A 20,325-nucleotide genomic window follows, 5' to 3' on the forward strand; every position below is an offset into this window, starting at 1 on the left:
AACAGATTCCATCGCACACCCTGGCCCCTGCCCCACGCAAGGCAGGGGAGTCCCGGGACCTCTTTCTGAAGAGGACAGACAAGCTCAGAGCGGCGGGAAAGCTACACTCTGCACGGAACCCGAGATACGGAGCCACCCTGGGGTCCTCGTGCAGGGGCTCAGGGGCCCAACACAGGCACAAGGAACAGCGGCAGCTGATGCCCCCAGTACCCAAAGGGAGCCTGGGCCTGGACTGGTCCGCAGCCCACTGTTCTGTGGCCCTGGGCAAGCCACTTCTCCTTCACACCTCGCCTTTCTCAGCGCATCGCATGGCACTTCTGACTGCACCTGCTGCACGGTTGGTAAAGTTCACGCCCGAGAGTGGATGTCCTCTTGCAGGGCCATCTGCATAGAGCAGGGCCTGCAGGAGCCCTCCTGCAGCCTGAGCGCTGGCTGCTGGTACCCACGGCCCGCACCCTGCAGCTGGCAAGGAACCTGCCCCACGCTGGGCCCGTGCAGACCTCCTTCTCCAGATACTCTCTGCCTTTGGCTCCTGGCCTCCCATGAGCCAAGGGCTCCGTGTGACATGAAGACCCCACCTTCACTCAGGCCCCAACCTCCAGAGACTCGCAGCCTGGCAAGGTCACCAGACCCAGCCTTGCAAGGCACACGTCCTGTACACCCATTTCCATGACTGCCCAGGGGGAGGGGACTGAGGCCCTGACTCTGGAAGGGCCCTGCCCAGAAGGCCTCCCAGGCTGAAGGACACCCCCCACCCCCACACCTCCATGGCAATGCCCCCTCCCCCATGCCCCTCCCCCACCATGGGATCTGGGGTTTTGTGTTAGGCGCAGTGAAGAATCAGAGCTGGAAATGAAACCTTAGCCCTTGGACACCCACACAGCCCACCCAGGAGACCCCGGCACCCTCCTCCTCCGGGCTCTCTGGGCCCAGCACGAAGCTGGCCTCCGAAAGCTCTGAGGGAATGGACAGAACCAGAGGGAAGCCGGGGGACGGCTGAGGCGGCAGCTAGGAGCGTCCCTGGGTAGCCCCTGCGGAGCTCCCCAGCGTGGCCCACCTGGGTGCTCCTGCTGCCCCACACCTGCCCTCCCCTGCCACATCCCAGTGCCCAAAGGAGCACACCACACCGCTCCAGGTATGCAGACCCCCAGTCCCTGCCTCCTCCCTAGCGCAGCACTGACCAATGCCACAGGCCAGTCTGCTTGCCCCTGGGCTGGGCCCAGGCAGCCTCCTCCCAGATGGGGCTTTGTACCTCACTGGAAGAGACACCCAGCCTCAGACGCCAGCCAGGCTGTCACCTGCCTGGCATGGGGTGGCACCCACTGCCCCTAGGCCTGAGGTCTTGGACCAAAATCACAGCCCACGGACTCCGATCAGGCTGCATTCCGGCCCCGCCTGGGAAACCCTGCCAGGCAGGGTGGAAGGGGCAGGGACCTAGGGAGCAGGAAGGGAGGAGCCGGCGAGCTGAGGCTGCCTCCTGCCTCGGGCATCGGAGCACACCTGGCCTGGGGGGAAGATGGGTAGGTATGGTGCAGACAAGCAGACCTGCCCAAGGGGCCTTGCTCCTGCAGCCCAACAAGCCCAGGCCAAACCCCCAAACAGCCCGAGCCCGGAGCCTGTGGCTGCAGATCCCTCCTCTTCCTTCCCCACCATCCTGTTCCACAAACATGCCCCAGCTGGCCTGGGTGCCGTGGGAAGGCTGCTGGTGGAACAGAGGGCTGTGGGAAGCTCAGGGCCCTTAAGGAGCCCTAGCTTGGCCTGGCCCAGCAGGCTGCAGCTGGGCAGCCTGGCGCTCCCACGCCCTCTCCACGGGCTGCTTCCAGCCCTGCAGGTCAAGCTCATTGGGAGGAAGAAGCGGGCAGCTCCTGGATGGGGGAGGCAGGGGCCTCTGCTCTCTGAGGTGTGCATACAACTCCTGTTCACCCGGGAGTCTCCTTGCCAGCTCTCTATCTACCAGGCCCGGACACACAGCATCCTGCATCCTCACCCCAGTTGGGTCCAGAGACTACGGTGACCCAGTTCGGAAGGCAAAATGGACCTTTGGTCGCTTCCTGGACCCAGCAGAACCACCACATGGCCCAAAATCCACCTCTCAAGGAAGCCCTGTCCCGTGTCCATAGCACCCCCTAGCCAGTCTACGCCAAGGCAGGCATTCACCCTACCTCCCCTTCGGCTCAGGCCAGGGTGGTTGGGCCACTTCCTTTCCCATCTCCAGCCACTGCCTCACCAGGGACAGAGCCCACTGGAGGGTGGAAGGGAAACAGACACCAAGGCTGCCCCAGCTCGGCACGGCCTCTCTACCGGAGAAGCTGGGGCCCAAGGGGGTGACAGCAGGTGCTCCACCTCGCCTTGCTCCCACTCCACTCTCAGGAGAGGTCTAGCAGGTGGAGGTGGCCACCTCCACTCAGCACAGTGTGGGCACCCACGTGGTCACTGGCACGCTTTCATTTCAGGGGGACACCAGTCTACTGGGGGTCTTCATGAGCCGACTCATTTTACAGCACAGCTATGTGGGCCCAGGGAGGAGTCAGTCTCTCCATCCACCCGAGGACGCTGCTGAGATGGGGACACAGTGGGGCCCATGACCTGCCTTCTGTGGCATGGGATCCAGGGCTGATGCCATGGACATAGGACCTCTGCCTTCCCCAGCCCAGGGGACAGAAGGGAGAGAGAAAGTGACTCAGTGCACGGCCTCCCCCATGCCCAGCTCAGTCTTGACCTCCTGTGGTCCGTGGGGTCCACAGCCTCGGTCAGCTCGGTGAGGTGGCACCTCACCTGGGGGCGTCCTCCCCTGCACACCACCACACCCAGGCCTGGGCTCCCACTCCTCACACCCATGGGGCTGGGTCACATCTCCCCATCAGGTCCAGCTCTCCAGCCACACGCCTGTCCCCTCGCCAAGGCAGAACCAGTGCCCCTGGGTCGCCCGAACCATCGCTCACACCACCCTACAGAATCTTCGCAAACCCAAGACACAGATGCTGAGTTCTCTCCTGTGGTATGGGGGAGAAACTGAGGCCCTTTGACGCTTAGTGTCCCTGTCACACCGCAGCCTGAAGAGGAGGCGGGATTCTTGCCGCAGATGGAAGCGCTGGTCACGAGCAGGTGCAGAAGCTGCCACGTTGAGACACGGGAGGCAGCCCTTCCCAGACCTCTGAGCCATGGTAGGGCAGGCAGGGCCTCAAGACCACGGATTCTGCTCTAACCTTGGCACTTAGCACTCAGGACCAGCGCCTGGTCCTGACAGCCTGCTGGGCTCCTCCAATCCAGGGATGGTGAGCCTTTCAGGCAGGTCTCTGAACACACACTGTACCATCTACCCTAGTCCTTCCCAATCTCTAACACCCAGCATCAGTGTCTCTTCTTCCAGGAAGCCTTCCTGGACTCCCTGAACAAACAGTGACATTCATCAGCCTGGGGTGGGAAGGTCTGTCACAGAGCTGTCTCCTGGCCAGGACCTGATTCAGAGCCTCAGAGTTCTTGGACCAAAGTCCCAGTACGCTAGCAACTGAGAGCCACCAAGCCTGGAGGGGAGAGATCGGCCTGAGCCCTGGTGACACAGTTGTGCCTTGGGAGAAGAGACAGAGCAGCCCTGTGACTTCTACCCCAGAACCTCCGGAATGCCCCTGCCCCAGGCCAGCTCACCCTTCGCTCAGTAGCTGCACCTGCTCCCCGCCCCCAGCCCAGTCCCGTCCGAGATCTTCTCGACAGACACAACCGATTCTCTGGCATCCAGCAGCCCTCGGGGACCACAGGTCCTGGAGTCCCTGCCCTTCTCTCTGCAAACTGAGTCTGCTCCGTGGCACAGGAGCCCATGGAATCCTCACACCTCCCAGGAGGAAGCGGGCTGCCCAGCGACTCCCAGGTCCCACACGGGGCAGCCAAGGCTGCAGGCTAATGTTGCCTGCCCTGGACTCCAGCGCTGCCCACAGCTGGTCTGGCCAGGGTCCGGGGCAGCACTTCCCTGGGACACGCCTCTCATCAGCACAGCCTCTCTCGCTCCCTTAGCCTGCAGGATCATGAAGTCCCAGGTGGCTCAAGCTGGTGGCTGAGCCCCACCTGAAATGCCTCTTGCCACACATCCTGGCGAGTGACCTGGACATCCCCAACAGCTCAGTGACTGGGCCAGGGACTCCACCTCCTGGGGTCCTGGGCCCGGCTGCTTCTTCAGCCTACTCCCCCTTTCCCTCCACTTCAGAGCCAGCCTGATGCCCCCAGCAGGATGCCGGGCGGCTCATAACCAAGTCACCTGAGTCCCACCCATGCCAGGACTGCCTGCCTGCCACCCCTCCACCTGCTTCATTCTCACAGGCACCCCCTGGGGACTGCGGTAGTGCAGCTCAGACAGCCGAGCCTTGCCTGTGCTCACACAACTAGCGAGCGGCCGACTGGGGCTGACTCCGTTAGCACAGCCTGGCCGGGAAGGTCCACGGCCAGGCTGACTGCACACTGTGACCTGCCCACTCCAGGACACGTGGGCACGGGCATGGGTGGAGCCGCCGTTGGAGGCAGAGCCAGGCCCCAACAGCAGCTCATTGTGAGGCCTGGGCAGCAGGAACAAGGGGACAGTGTCCCAGCTCCTGGGGCACAGCCTTATCTGATAGCCTCCCAGCCAACCCACATGCTGTTTTTTTCAACTGTGAGCCTTTTTTCTCTTAAAAGGTTAGTGACACAGAAGCCCAGCAAATGCTCCATTATCTCAAGGAGGGAGGGGGGCCCCCAAATGGAGCCTGCAATAATCACAAAGCCCTACTTGACACAGTGAAACTGTCCTCAGCCCTGGGTGCAGGAGTTGAGAGTGGGGCTCTTTAGCCTGGAGAGTAAGGGGCTCGGGGTCACCTTGCAAATCTCACAAGTGTGGAGGGGCTGTCCTACGTGGCCTTGAAGGGCAGGGCTGGGACTAGGAGAGACAGCTCCAGCTCAGTCGCACCTGTCCCCAGATGCTTTTACAGAGAGCAGGTGCCCGGTCCCTGAAGTGGATGTGCAGGAGCTGGGGGGCCACTGATGACTTGCCATGGGTGGGTGGGGAGAGGCCTGCATTGCCAGGGCCTGCAGGCCAGCTGCTGCGTGCAGACAGGCATGGAGTGGGCCCCAGGAACACACTCGCACACAGGTGTGCGCAAAAGAGCACACCACAGGACTGCCACGTGGAGCTGCAAACAGGCAGGATGATGGAGGGTCCAGTGCCCAGCTGTATGAGCAAGCCCACTCTCTATTTCCTATAAAACATACAACCTGGGGTCAGCATGTGGTGTAGTGGGTAAAGCCGCCACGTGTGACACCAGCAGCCCACATGGGTGCTGGTGTGTGTCCCAGCGGCTCCACTTCCAGTCCAGCTCTCTGTTAATGGTCTGGGAAGGCAGTGGAAGATGACCCAAGTGTTTGAGCTCCTGCCACCGGCAAGGGAGACCAGAATGAAGCTCCTGGCTCCTGGCTTCAGCCTGGCCCAGCCCTGGCTGTTGTGGCCATCTGGGGAATGAACCAGCAGATGGAAGAGTCTCTGTCTCTCTCTCTTCTCTCTCTCTCTCCTAACCCTGTAACTCTGCCTTTAAAATGAATAAAATCTTTAAAAAAGCCACCACCACCTTGGGCACTTTCAGGCGCTCAGCTCTGGGCCTCAGTCCTCAGCTTCCCCATCTGGGAGCGTCGATGACGACACGCCTTCCTCACAGGGTTGTTCTAGGGATCAGAAGAGATGCCCACGAAGCAGAGTAAGTGCTGCTGGTCCCGGAACATGTGGCCTTTCTGTCCCTGTCACCCACTGTATGGTCCACGGGGCACTCCAGGGGCCGGAGGTGTCACTGTCAGGAAAGGTTACACGTCTGGCTGGGAGTGACCGGATTGCACTTCCCAGTGTTCCCAGTCCTACCTGATGAAAACTGATTCTTTACTCTCCATGCCTTCATTTCCCTACCTGCAACACGTGGACCCATAACCTCTGCCAAAACACTCTGGGATGTCTCAAAGTTAAGAAGCCTTAACTTGCCAACATTAAGGGGAGTTGGTGGGGGGGGAAGGTGATCTGGGGCGGGCAGAAGACCCCAGCGAGGGGGCCACTCTGGGCATTGCAGTCCCCAGCCCCAGAGCTCGTGTGGTCCAAAGCCACTGTCCACTGCCTACTACCACCCCCAAGCCTGGAAGCAAGAAAAACCCTGGACAAGGTTGGTTTCTGCAGGGTCAGTGCCCCGAAGACTAGCAGCCCCACCAATTCAGGAGTCAGAACCTCAGCGAACCTCCAGGCCCCGGGCAGGCCAGTGCACGCCCAGCACCCCGCCTGTCACAGCAGGCAGGCCCAGGAGCAGGGCTGGAAACCCTGCCAGTCAGGCCAAGGGCCCTGGCCTCCTGGACTGGACACCCAGCGCTGTCTTGCCCCGCGGGCCTGGGAACCGCAGTTGAGAAGGCCAGTGGTGCTCACTCCTGGCCCAGCTGGGGTCCCACGGGAAGGGAGAAGCATGCAGCTGCCTGGTGGCCCCCAGGGCCATGGGAAGACAGAGCCTCTCCTAAAAAGGCAGGGAGGCTGGCTGCCCTGCCTGGGAAGGCGTCCCGGGATGACAGGGCCCTGGGACGTGCTCCCTCTCAGCCCAAAGCAAGCGGCAGGTCCTCGAAGAGTCCCCAGGAAGCAGGGTGACGCCCGCGTGCACTCCCTGAACCCTGGCCTCCCGGCCCTCCCTCTGGCCTTGGGAACCCCACACTGCAGGGCTCGGCTCGCAGAGGAGGGTCCGTACCCTGGCACAGGCTTATCACTTGCTACGGCTACTGAAGTGTCCAGTGTGTGCTGAGTGAACGAGTGACACTGGGGCCGTCTGCACCTAACCGCTGCTTCCTATGCACCTGCTGCTCACCGGCTGAGTGACAGGTGCTCTTGGCAGAGCCCACGCAGCGTCTCTCAACAGCGCTGCACAAAAGGCAGGGCTGCCCGGCAGAGAGGGAAGGCAGGAAGGATCTTGGACTCGGGGCCGACCAGTTGCTTTCGGGGCAACTTTCCCACACACACCCCCAGCTAACGCACAGGCTGGTGAAGGAAGCTTTAGGGTACTCTCTGTCCTACTGCGGGATGAGGAGTGGCTTGATGGGGTCATGCAGTCCAGAAATGAAAGCTGGGGTCCTAACAGCCTGACCACCCTCTGTTGGACAGTGCGGGCATCTCCCTCATGCTGGGCCAGGTCTAGTGACCCGGCAAGGGCCTGTCCCTCGAGAGGGGAACCTGGTCAACAAGTGCTGGCTCCACCTTTAATCTACCTGTGACCTCGGGGCCCACTCCTCTCTTCCCCTGAACCCACAATGCCGACCAAGTAGTTGTCCTGTACCAGGCTGCCACTGCCTGGTGTGCTGAGCTCCTGCAGAGAAAGCCACAGACACGCCAACGCCTCCACACCAGCGGCCCCCACGCTGTCACCGCTTCCAGCGCTGTCCCCACCACATCCACCGGGACTCACACCACGGCAGCCAGCGCCTCATTGCTTCCATGGGGCTGGGGGGCGGGGGCAGGCACAGCAGGGGTCCCTGAACAGGAGGCAGCCTCCAGCACCCCGAGGAGACCCCGCCCGCCTCCCCCAGCAGGATGGGGTTTTCAAAACACATTCATGAGTGCTTCTGCCCCACCACATCCTATTTCTTTCCTTTTTGGGGGGTGGGGGGCTACATCGAGAGAAGAAACAAAAAAACTTTCCATCTAATCCCCCAAGTCATTCTGCAGCCTGAATAATTTCGGGTTTTAATCAATAGCTGTCAGACTTGTCAAATTACTTTGGGGACCGCAAAGCAGTTTTTAAACATTCATAAACCTCAGTAGAACAGCAGAGTGCCCTGAATTTTAAAAGAAAACCCAAGGAACACTCATTGAATAGCATGAGATTTGGGCAAATCCAAAGTGAGGTGAGGGCCAGGCGCGCCCCCGCTTCTGAGCTGAGACAGCTCTCTAGCTACTCCCTGGGCCCAGGAGAAAGTGCCAGGGTCAGCCTAGCCACTCAGAGATCTTGGGGGGCAGGGGCACCCTTAGCCTAAGCCCTCCTCTACCTCCTCAGTCCCAGGAAAGGGCCCACCCCACCCCACTCCCACCCCAGCACCAGAGGCTCTGACCTCCGCACCTGCAGTGACCCTGCTGCCGTGGACTCCAGCACACGCAGGCCCCCCTGGCCGCAGCCTATGGGCCGTCCTCATCCTGCCGCCTGCCTGGGTCTCCACTGGGACGGCTCCTGAGAACGGGTCAAGGCCCCGGCTGCAGCGTTCCCTCCTCCGCAGCTCAGTCTGTGCCTGCCTCCTCCCCCTCCACGTTGAGCACAGCTCAGTGCTCAGCTCACAGTCGCTGGCCCCAGTGACCAGGCCACCCGTGGTTCCCCACCTCCAACAGCTGCCTCCGGGCAGTAAGGAAATAAAATATAAAGGAGCTAAAAACCAAGTACTGCATTCCCCAGGAAGTGGCTTCTCTGGGGCTTATCTAATTCCTCCCAGGTCCCCACTGCCAGGAAGCCCTCCTGGGCTCACGCTGGCCCCTCCTCAGACTGTGAGGGCAGAGGCAGCATCCGCTCCAGTACCATCTCCTCCACCCATGACCCGCTCCAGTACCATCTCCTCCACCCATGACCCGGTGCCTACCTAATTAACTAAGGTGTGTGACTCAGTTTTCTCATCTACAAGATGGGGCCGAGTCGCAGCCGCAGGGTCACCTGACCTGCAGTGAGTTCTGGAAATGGAGCCCCTGTGATAAGCCCAGACTGCCCCAGGCCCAGCCCAGGCACACCCAGCACTTCTGGGCCTCTCCTGGATTCTGCCTGGGCCCACTGACATTCCTAAGCTGTCTCACTGGCCCCAACAGCAGACCCTTCCCACCTACCAGTGCAGCTGCTCTCCTGCTCCATCCCACCTGCAAGAGCAGGCGCCAGAGTCCAGGCCACCTTGAGCAGGCGCCTCAACATCCCCCACTCAAGGAGAGACACATCAGAAACAAACCCAGGACTCCTCCCTAGCCCTGCTGCCTCTTCGCTTCCAGCCACCATTTGGTATGGAGGGGCTCTGTGGCCCCACAGGGCCCCCGGGCCAAGGAGCACGGGCCTCCCCTCCCTGCACTGCGGCTTTCCCACCTGTCACACGGAGCGCCCTGACCTGGGCCAGAATTTGAGGATTCGTGGTGTTCACAGCCATCAGTACACCAGCCAAGGAGCTTAAGGTCTGGGAGTCCCAGCAGGGCACCAGAGCTGCTGCTCCCCAGAACGTAACCACCAGGGCACCAGAGCTGCTACTCCCCAGAACGTAACCACCAGAGACAGCCAGGAGGGGTTAACACTGGCAAACCACAAGAGAGGGCAGATACCAGCAGGCCACGGGCTCCCAGGCCATCGGCAAAGGCAGGAACACAGAGAAGTGTGGCGAAGAAAACCAGTGATGGCACTCAGGCAGCTACTCACCAGCCCCAGGCCACTGCCGGCCCAAACCCCCCAGGAAGTGCAGGGGGCAGGCACGGGCTCTGCACTGAGCAGGTCACACCTGCGACCCTCACACAGCTAACTACAGTTAAGGAAACAGGCTCAGAGGCCTACAGCCAGAGAGTGTGCCGGACTCCAGAGCTTTCCCCACATCCCATGCTGGCTGATTCCAGGCTGAGCCAGTCCTGTTGGTCATGTGCTACCCGCACTGAGAGATTCCAACGGCTGAAAGACCCTCAAAACACAGCTCCAGCGCTCCCGACCTTGTCACACCTGGCCTGCTGGGCCCAGCCAGCTCCAGTCATGGGGGGCTGCCCACCTGCAACCTGCCCTGCAGCTGCGGTCTCCTTACCTGGCTATGCCTGGCTCAAAGGCCACCCTCTCCAAAAACTTCCCAGCAGAGCCAATGACTTCCTCCAGGGTCCCCCACAAGTACACAAGAAAGTGAGGCTGAGAGGTCAGGCAGCTGGCCCAGCATCACCGTCCACAGGGACAAGGAAGGGCCACGTGGCCCAGCACCTGGGCTCCAACTCCCAACTCTTCACCGAAAATCGGTGTGACCAAATGTGCCAACCTTTAAGCAAGTACAGAAATCCTGGGGCCACCCTGGGGACCGAGCCCTGGCCTTGGTCAGGGGAGAAGGTGAGGATGCGTAGCTGGTGGGCAGCCTGCCCACCCCCAGCCCCTGTAGCGAGGACAGCGAAGACCAGCCGGCACCAAGGCGTCGCTGAAACAAGGCAAATCCTTCCTGCATCTCTAGACACCGGGACCGCTCCTCGGACAACTCCACCACATCAAAGCGACCTGGCTCCTGACGATCATTCCAAACATCTGAGCTAGAGCCAAAACACACTCCAGGCCCGGACACAACCTTCCCAGCTTCCCACCCCCGCCCCCTGGCCCGAAGGATCAGAGGGCAGATATAGGAAGGGAGAAGGAGAATGACGCAAAGTTGCACCCGGGAGCTGCCGTGGAGATGGCACTGCCCCCAAACCCTAGGACAGCCCCACCCAGCCCAGCTGAGCCTAGAGTGCAGTGGCTGGGAGCAAAGGCCAGAAAGCTGGTGCTAGCTGGCATTTCCCGGTTCTCAGCAGCCCACCTTGTTGGGAAAAGGAAGGGCAACAGCACTCTCCTCGGTGTCCCGCTTCCTGGGAGGACCGTCCTGATGCCTCGCCGCTTCCCTGCGCCAGTGGCACCCCTGGGCAGCTCCGGCTCCCACCCCACCCCCGCCCCCCAGACCAGGCACCTGTGACAGCCGCGCTGGGACCCGTGCTGCAGCTGCCCAGCTAGTTCGGGTCTCCCTGGGCCTGCAGGCTGGTAGGCAGCCCTGAGCCATGCAGCCTCACTCCTCCCCAGTCTCCCTCATTCCAACCTCCGCTCAGACCACTCACCATCCCTCAGCTCAGCCACCAGGCTCACCAGGTGGGGGACACGGAGCGGCCAGGCCAGCCACCCGCCGTTCCCCACTGGCTCCAGCCAGTCCAGCCCCGCTCTGGCCCTAGACATCCCACTCCAGCCCTGTCCGCTGGGACTAATCATGGCTAGTTAAACAAAGGCTATGTTCCAACTCTGTTATGTGCTTTTAAAGGGCCAGTGTCCCACTTGGGCCTGCTGGGACTTAAAGGCACAGATCCTTTTTTTCTGTACAGGAAACAGGAAAGCAAAAATATATAAATAAGGCAAAAAAACAAAACCTCAAGAGTTAGGAGATTAGTGGCCTTGGACGTCTAAGAACAATCTCAGGCAAAAAATGACCATTAGTAAAAATCCAAATTTCACTTAAGGGTTCCAGAGAAGCTCAGACACAGCCCAAGCGCAAAAGTAAGGTCAGAAGCGGTGGCCACTTTTGCCTCCCAGCTAGGTGCCAGGCTGGGCGCTCAGTACAGCAAAGCACAGGCAGGTAGCACTGTCACCCCCTTCCAGAAGGGACAGGCTGAGGCCAGCAGAGGGGACACAGCCCGCTGAGGTCGACCTGGGCCAGATTCCTTCTTCTACCCGCCTCCTTCCCGCCCTGACCCAGGCCCACCTGTTCCACACCCTCCAGCATCTTTCTCTCCTGAGGGAAAAGGGGGTGAGAAAGAGGCATCATTTGTCATAGGAAGGCTAGAAATGATGCCTTATGAAGGACGCGAAAGGAGACAGACAAATGCTAGGGGCAGGAGACGGCACAGGAAGGGGAGGCTGGGGGCAGGGGGACTTTGCACCCGGGTCCTTCCCGTCCGGGCTGGGAGGCCAGAGGAGGCAGGTGAGGGAACCTGTCCGAGGCCAGGGCACAGGCAGGCGGCAGAGCCCTTCCTGTTGTCTAGAGCAGTGGGTGAGGCCTGCCCAGCTGCTGCAGCAGCAGTGGGTGGGGGTTCTCAAGCCTGCCAGGGCTTCAGAACCTGGCCCCTAGAGCCCTCCAAGAAGAATGGGCCAGTCTGGCAACAGGAGTGGTTGGGCTGACAGGGCTAAGGGGCTCTAACCCTAAGGCAGGGCAGGGAACCATTTTTTCTGCCAAGGACTATTTGGATATTTATAACCTCATTTGTGGGCCATACAAAATTATCAACTTAAAATTTAGCCTGTGGGGCCAGCGCTGTGGCATAGTAGGCTAAGCCTCTGCCTGCAGTGCCAGCATCCCATATAGGCGCCAGTTCATGTCCCAGCTGCTCTTCTTCCAATCCAGCTCTCTGTTGGTGGCCTGGGAAAGCAGTGGAGGATGGCCCAGGTGCTTGGGCCCTTGTAGCCATGTGGGAAACCCTGAAGAAGCTCCTGGCTTTGGGTTGGTCCAGTGGATGGAAGACCTCTCTCTCTTTCCCCCTCTGTCTATAACTCTGCCTTTCGAATAAATAAATCCTTAAAAAAAAAAAAAAAGTAGCTTGCTACAGATTTACGGAATTTGGAGCTCTGGCTGTGGTTGCCTCTGCAGGGCCAGACCAAATAATCTCAAGCCTAATATGGCCCACGGGCTGGCTGTCCCCCACTCCTGCACTTAACAGAAAAGCCAAGGCCAGCTGTAGCCATGAGGCCGAACTCTGCAGGGCCACGCCACTCGAGGATTTACCCCCTCCTCTGTTTCAACAGAGCCTGAAGGTCAAACAGTCCTCAAAATGCCAGGTGGTTAAGACTGGGGGCTCTGAAGCCAGACCGAGTTCAAATCTGGACTATGCACTCGCTTGTAGTCTGTTCTGTCTTGGACAACTCAGGTTACTTCTCTTAGGTCTCCCTCTGTTTCCTGCTCTGTACAATGGGAATAACAGACTTTGCTATCAGAGGGTGGTGGGAGGATTCTGTAACCCGGCCTGACTCAGCCAGGGAGCCAGGGCCTGCCTTCAGCTAGACTGCAGGAAGCTGCCCCAGGGAGCTTTGTGCCCCGGAGGCACAAAACAGGGAAGCACTTCCCACGTAGTTCTTTCTCAGGGCTTCAGCTGCTTTCTGTAACAGGACCCTTAGTGACCACCGGGCCAGGCCACTCCTGCTACCCCCAGAGGGAGCCTGGGCAGCAGGCGACGAAGACAGAGAAAGGCTGGGCTGCAGCCTGAACCCTCGGAAGCCTGAGAACAGCCTAACCCCGGCTAACTGAGCCCTGCTGGGAGGGAGGACGGCAGAGGGCCCAAAGCCACCTCTGCAGGTGAAGCCCCGTGCCCTCGCCTTCTGAGGTTCACCTGAGCTCCCTGCTCCCCAGGTGTCTCCCCAGGACGTGATCCAGTCCTGCCGCTTGGCCACGGCAGCTGCGCACCAGCTGCACAAGCTGTACAGACAGGCTCCTCCACCACGGGGATCCCCAGCTCGGGACAGGGCTCAGGGCTGCCTCATCTGAGCTTCCTGGAGCCTGCTCAGGCTGCTAAGCACAGGGGCGGGGCGGGGCGGGGCGGGGCGGCCCAGCAGAGGAGACAGGTGCCTGGGAGCAGGGGGAAAGCTCTAAGGCCCTGGCAGAGCACGTGGCCACCATGCCCGAGAGCCAGTGGGAGACCAGGGTGCCTGAACCCCACCCTTACCGCCTCACCCACGGGGTGAGTCGGGAAAGGAAGACCCCATGTGGAGTTCCGGGCTGCAACTCTGTTACTGAGCACCTGCGAGGTCAAGGTCGAGGTCGGAGCAAGCCCCTTCCCTTGCCTGGGCCTCGGGTACCTCACATACAAAATGAAGCCGTAGCCAAGTCCCCTGCAGACAGATGTGAAAACCCAAATGACTCAAACATCTAAGTGTCATTTGGGCAGCACACTGAAACCCACCAGGGGTCATCAGCCCCTAAGCTGCCCCCACCCCGCCACTCCCCAGGGCCATCAGCAGCAAAGCGCTGGGGGCTGGAAAGGCCCTGGCTTCCAGGAGAATCTGTAAAGGCTCTCGAATGTCTCAGGTGAATCACACAAAGGAGGCGTCCAGACAGGGGCCACTGGCGTGTGGAGGAAGTGGAGCTCTGCCCCGGGAAAGCCCCTTGGAGCAAAGCAAGCTGCAGGAGGCGCTCAGTGCGAGGCCTGGGACCAGGCACGGGGATGGTGGGGGAAAGAAGGGTCGGAAGACTCCACCTGAGTCAGAAAGAGACACACACAGGGCAGTGAGCAAGAAGAGAGCGCGGAGAGAAAGGACTCAGCTGTTCACTATCAGTTAGGGGGCTTCTTGGGGGGCCCGCCCAGCCATCCTGCACCAGCACCTCCGGGGGTTCTGTTAGGAGGATTCTGATGCATGGCCAAGGTTGAGGTCCCCGAGGTAAGCTGCTAGCAAACCGAAGCAGGTGGACAGCAAACATTTAAGCCCCTACCTGGCCCTCCCCTGCTCAGCTTCCCGGACAAGCCCAGCTCGTCACACACTTCTCTGTCCACGGCCTCCTTCTCACTCCCTTCTTCTGTTCAGCACACCTGTGGTCTTGACCCCACTGCTTCTCCTCATTCCTGCCACTCTGCCCAGGCCAGCCAGCGGCCCCTGCCATCCAGGGCACTCTGGCCTCCTCCCCTCCAGGTGCTGGGGATCCTCAGGCTCTGACCTTGGAGGCCTCTTCCTTAGCCAATACTTCTTTGGCCACCTCACCCACTCCCACTCCCCTGGGCTCCCCCCTCTGAATTTGCATCTCCAGCCTCGTCTTGCTCTGAGCTCCAGACTCACATAGCTCAATGCCGGCCCCACATCTCCTCCAGGAGGCCTCCCAGAATCTCAAACCTGAAATGTCCCACGTGGAGCGCGCCTGGCTGGCAGAGCTAGGAGCCCTCCCTTCCCCTCGTCTTCAAGTCCGATCCATCAGCTCCTGGGCAGCCCCCAAGGCCGGCTGCCTGCCCTCCCACTCCGCCACACCCCCACCTACTCCCTGCCACAGAGGGACCTTGGGAAGTACCAATCAGACCGCTGACCTCCTGGGCTTAAGGCCCTTCCACTGCACTCCTCCCCAGGTGGAAGCAGCTGCAGGAGTGGCTCGCCACCCTCTGACCTCACCACGCAACACCCCACCCCCACACTACCACTTTCCCGCCTCTGGGACTTTGCACTACCGGCTGCTGCCAGGGCCAGGAGTTCCCCCGCTCTCCAAATAGCTGGCTTCTGGCATCTTTTGGAACTCAAAATGCTTCCCTGATGTTTCCGTCTCCACTGGGCCCTGCCCCACGCCCATCGCTCCTCCTCTGTGAAACATTTGGCTTGTTTCCTTCACAGCATCTTGCTCATTCAGCCAGCAAATATTTATTAAGTGCAAACTATGTGCCAGGCACTATTTTAGGCACTGGGAATACAGGTGCTGAACAGAACAGACAACTTCCCTGCCTTACATTTCAACAGGGGACGTTCACCCCTTCTGGAATGACTGTTTTTCCGCCGACTTAACCTTATCAGTTGCTTCCGTCCAAGGGCAGACACCACTCACCACCACCCCGGCCCTTTTCGGGGACGGACAGACAGATGGCCGCAGGCCTGAGCAGCCAGGGAAAGCTTCCTGAAGAGGTGAGGTCTGAACAAAGCCAGCCCACAGCTCCCGCCCCAATCTAGGGAGAAGATGGAAGACGAATTCGTGTTTTCAAGCACCAATGTTTTTTGCTCCAGCAGAAAAAACAAAAAAACCCTACTCCAAAAAACCCTTTACTTTTTATTAGTGTCTGGATCAATAAAAGTTTGAGGAGCAAAGCTTCTCTCCTGTAACACTAACCGCGAGGACACAGACTGGATGATGAAATCCGTCTCCCAGAGGCGCAGGCTGAGAGCAGGAGGCCCGGGGCGCAGGTAGTCAGGTGCTGGCCAAAATGTCCTCCTTGGCTCCACAGCCTGTGGCCAAAGCCCCGTCCTCAGTGTCCACTCTCCCACTCTGCCAGTCCCAAGGCCTGAATCAGCTGCCAGCTGCTGTCGCCCACCTCCCAGGCTCCCTGCGGCCTGGTCTGCTCGACCTCCTCCCTGCTGCGGCCACCACCCAAGACCTGAAGCTCCCAGGGGTGGCAGGGCTTGGTTCCCCAGAAAGAGTGAAGAGCCAGGCTCCAGCCCTCACCATCACTCCTTCTCCCAAGCCCCTGGGACGGGCCCACTCACCCAGTCCCCGAGGTCCAGCACAGGGCATGCCCTGGGGAGGGACCCGGACAAGCCAGCAGATCGTCCGTCCTGGCCCTGCCTCCTGGGATAAACAGCCCCTATCCTCCAGGCCGACCCCACACCTGGCTGGGGACCCACCCACTGGGGAGCTTCCCGTGCCCCACTTCCGCCCTCCCGCAGAGCCATGCACAGACCTTTGCAGTGGGCAGGCCGGTCTCTCTGCAGACGCAGACCTGGACACCTGCGGCCTGGGAACCAGCTCCGGCTTCCGATAGCCAGGTCGCCACAGCGTGGTCTTTCCAGGCCGGCCCAGAATCTTGCCAAGGTTGTCACCGAGGAGTCCGAGGCCACAGAGGCCCATTCCTGAGGGTGCCGTGTGCCTGGGTGCCTCTCCTCACTGCTTTAAGAGGTGGCTTAGCCTGGGCCAGCATCTAAGGGGTGGGCCCAGAAGGAGTCCCCCTTCCTGCAAAGCACACACTGAGTCTGCGCCTTCCAAGCCGAGATTTCAAAAACAACTTGAAAAACCACAGTGGTGACAACACCTAGAGATTTCCGGGTCCTCCAGGGAACAAGTGGAAAATTACAGTCTTCCATCCAGGTAACCGCATGGCACAACCTCCAAACCCAGGACGTCTAGAAAGGCTCCTGAAAGCAAACAGTCTCTTCCAGCCACAGGCAGGTCTCCCGCCCTCTGCCAGGGTGCAGGCCGATGCCCTGCGCCCTGGGTCCAGGAAGCTGCAGGAGCCTTAACCCAGAGGTTCCTTCCAGGCTCCGCCCCTAACATGCCGACCCCGCCCACCACCATACTTGGGAATCCCGCCTTTGCACTTGCCTTTCCCTCTGCTCTGGCTGGTTTCTCCTCATTCTGGGGGCAGATCAAAAGCCTGTCCTAGACCTCCCAGAGCATTCCAGCTGAAAGGGCGACTGGCTCCACCCCGCCAGCGATCAGCCGGCTTCGTTCTCTTCATAGCCCTGGTCTGAAGTCATCTTGCTTGTGTCTCATCTTTCTCCCACCTTGACAAGGTCAGGTAGGCAAGGATCTCACCTGTCTGCCCCGGTAATACGCCAGCACAGGTCGAACGAGTGTCCGGCACAGAGTAGGCATACGATGGACGAATGAATGGATGTATTTCCCAAGCCAGTCCGAGGCAGGCCCGCCACAGCTGGGTTAAGGAGGAGCCGGGTAACCCGAGGGCGCAGGGGCACACTGACCCAGCCAGTGCCCCCAGCGGCACTTCGGGAGCATTCCTGACTTCCATCGGGGCCCGGCCGCGCCCCAAACTCTCCAGGCCGGAAGTGGCCGCCCCACCCCCGGTGCTCCAGGCACAGCGCTCCCCGCCCAGGCTGTCCCTGCCCGCCTACCCTGCAGCAGCGGCTGCGGGCCCTCCCTTCCCAGGCCCAGCAGCCGGTGACATTCCGCAACCAGCTGCCCCCAGCTGCAAGCACTTTCCATTCGGCAACCCTCCGACCCTCCACGGCAGGCGCTCCGGGACAGGCAGGAAGGGCGGGCCGGGACAGCCACTCTCTCGCCTATGCGGGCGCTCTGGTTCTGCCTACCAGGGCCAGGCAGTAAGCCCATCCACAGCCCCAAGACCCACCAGGGCACCCACAGCGTCCCTCCCCTGCATTCCCAAACACTGTCAAAAGCAAACACAAATTCGAGGTCCAGATAAAGCCAGGAGTTGCCCACCAAGGCCACCCGGGAAGAAAGGCCGAATGGGGGACTTTCAGCTCCCAGCCTGGACTTGGAATTAGAGGACTTTGGGTTCCCAGGCAGCAGTCTGGGGTTCAAGTTTCCACTCCAGGGGTTTTCCCCAGGAAGCTTCTGGCTGGGCCAGCAGGGCAGAGAGGAGAGGAGAGAGGAGAGCAGTGAGAACTGGCCAGCGGAGGAACTACGCGGACTCAGGACGGCCCCAGAGACCTGCAGGCAGACAGGTCCCTGGGTCTCACCTGCCAGCCTGGAGCTTCATGCCCATCGCACCCACGAGGGCCTTGCTGAGATGCAGGCGCTCTGGGAAGGGCACACCCAGCCAAGCTGACACACGTGCCGGGGTCATCCCTTTCCATCCATGAGAGGCCACAGCAACACTTCCACGTACTGGGCCCCTGCCGCAGGCTGGGACCACCCCCTCCTTTCCTTGCAGCCACACTGGATAGCCCCGATGCAACATGTAAATATGGATAAACAGTGACCAGTGCCAGGGAGGCCACTGCCCAGGGTCCTGCCTGGCTCCTGGCCTCCGCCACCGGAGGCACTACAGGCCCCAGGTCAGTCCAGGGCAGTTGCAGCCTGCTTCACAGCCTCGGGGTGTCAGGTGCGTACTACGTGCAGGCAGGCCTGCCGGCCAGTGCTGATAGCTGGAACAGCTGGAACACTGGCTGGGGCAGAGGTCTGAGACCCCAGCAGCACCCCCGACCCGAAGGTCCCTGACCCACTCACCTCTGGCCAGGCCCTGGGTCCTGACCAGCTGTTTTTTGTTTTTTGTTTTTTTTTTTTTGACAGGTAGAGTCATAGACAGTGAGAGAGAGACAGAGAGAAAGGTCTTCCTTCCATTGGTTCACTCCCCAAATGGCCACTATGGCCGGAGCTATGCCGATCCGAAGCCAGGAGCCAGGAACTTCTTTCCCGTCTCCCATGCGGGTACAGGGGCCCAAGCACTTGGGCCATCCTCCACTGCCTTCCCGGGCCACAGCAGAGAGCTGGACTGGAAGAGGAGCAACCAGCACTAGAACCTGGCACCCATATGGGATGCCGGCACCGCAGGCGGAGGATTAACCAAGTGAGCCACAGCGCCGGCCCAGCTCTGCTCTGATGTGAGCCTACCCAACACCTCCCCATCTGCCCACACCTGCCTCCGCCCCCGACCCAGGCCAGAGGGCTATCGCACTGCACTGCTCCCTCCCGTGGAGGCGAGTTTTGCCCTCACAGCTTTCATCTGGACTCATCCAATGTCTTAATAAAGTTTCCTAGCAGAGCGATTAGGTAAGGATGAGGTCACAGAGCAGTCCTGGGACCAGAGATGCCCTTTGGGTGTGAGAGCAGCCAAGGCAACAGGGAAGACAGCAGAAGAGCCCATCTTCTGAGCACCACCTCCAAGCTCCGCTCCAGGCTGCCGGCTCCAAACCAGGCCTTCTCTACCGACCTCCCGATCACAGCAGCCAACAGGCAAGGCGGAGGCTGGGACCACCGTACAAACGCCGGGAAGCTAAGTGTATGCGTGAGTGAAACCGACCACACATGAAACAGGTGGGGGTCACCCAAGGCTTCCCCACTGTGAGGACTGAGAGGGGAAAACCAGAGCTGAGACTCTGGAAGGTGTCTGGGATTGGACTGGGCCATCAGGGTGGAGCCCCGTGATTGCACCCTGGTGGCTCCGGAAGAGGGAGAGAAACCAGACACACACGGCTCCCCGCCTCGTGCCATGTGACACACTGCACTGGCTCGGGACTCTGCCAGCAAGAAGCCATGACCAGCTGCAGCCCCTTGACCTTGCACATCCAGAACTGAGAGTCAAAATAAACCTCCTGGTAACCTACCCAGAAAACAGACTAATGCAGTACGCCTCCCTCCCCAGTGACAACACCCCTTCCTCCTAGAAGCCTTCCAGGATTTCCCCCCAGACAGGAAGCCAGCTCCTGCCAGTAGATCCACACAGTCCTGTTATCTTGTTGTAACAAAACAGGAGCTCTCGCTCAGCATGTCAGCCATCACAGATGGGTCACAGGCCAACCGTGCACTCAGGGACAGAAGATATACACTCCTGGGCGGCTCCCATGCGCCCCAGCTGTGCGCCTGTCCTAAGCTGCTGCTTCTGTGCCCCCCCCCCCCCCCCCGCTCAGAAGTCTGCCCGCCCCCTGTGCACTCCTTTGAGTCATCTTCACAGTAGCACAGTCGGCCCTCTGTCTCCTGGGTTCCACATCTGCCGATTCAGCCAACCTCAGATGGAAAATACTGGGGGGGTGGGGAGAACCTGCACCTGTCCTGAACAGACACAGGCTCTGTCCCCTTGTCATCCTCCCTCAACACTACAGCACGGCAACTATTCACACAGCACTCACACCGCGCTGGCATCGCGAGTGGCCTGAGTCTATTTAAAGTACAAGGGAAGAATGTGGGGGTTACACACACACACTCTAGCACTTTTATATAAAGGAACCAAGCATCCTCAAACTTTGGTACCTGAGCTGGGGGGTGGGGATGTACTGGCACCAACCCCTGTGGGTGCCGAGGGACACCTGTATGTAAGAACACGGAGCGCACAGTCACCATCTGTGGCCACGAGTAGCTGGGGGCGTTTCTGAGGCCGCCCTGATCCAGTCCCTCGGGTCCCAGCACCTCTTGTGACCCTGGCCTGATGAGCAGTCCCAACTACCCCGCACTCCTCACCATTCTACTAGTTCTGCCCAGCCACAAGGCCAC

General features: G+C 60.4%; 1 protein-coding gene across 1 annotated transcript in view; it reads right to left on the reverse strand.

Moving 5' to 3' along the window:
• Positions 1-20,325, reverse strand: part of DAB2IP (DAB2 interacting protein) — a 111,973-nt gene that overhangs the window by 23,026 nt on the left and 68,622 nt on the right.

Source organism: Lepus europaeus, chromosome 12 (assembly GCF_033115175.1).
Source record: "Lepus europaeus isolate LE1 chromosome 12, mLepTim1.pri, whole genome shotgun sequence".
NCBI lineage: Eukaryota > Metazoa > Chordata > Mammalia > Lagomorpha > Leporidae > Lepus > Lepus europaeus.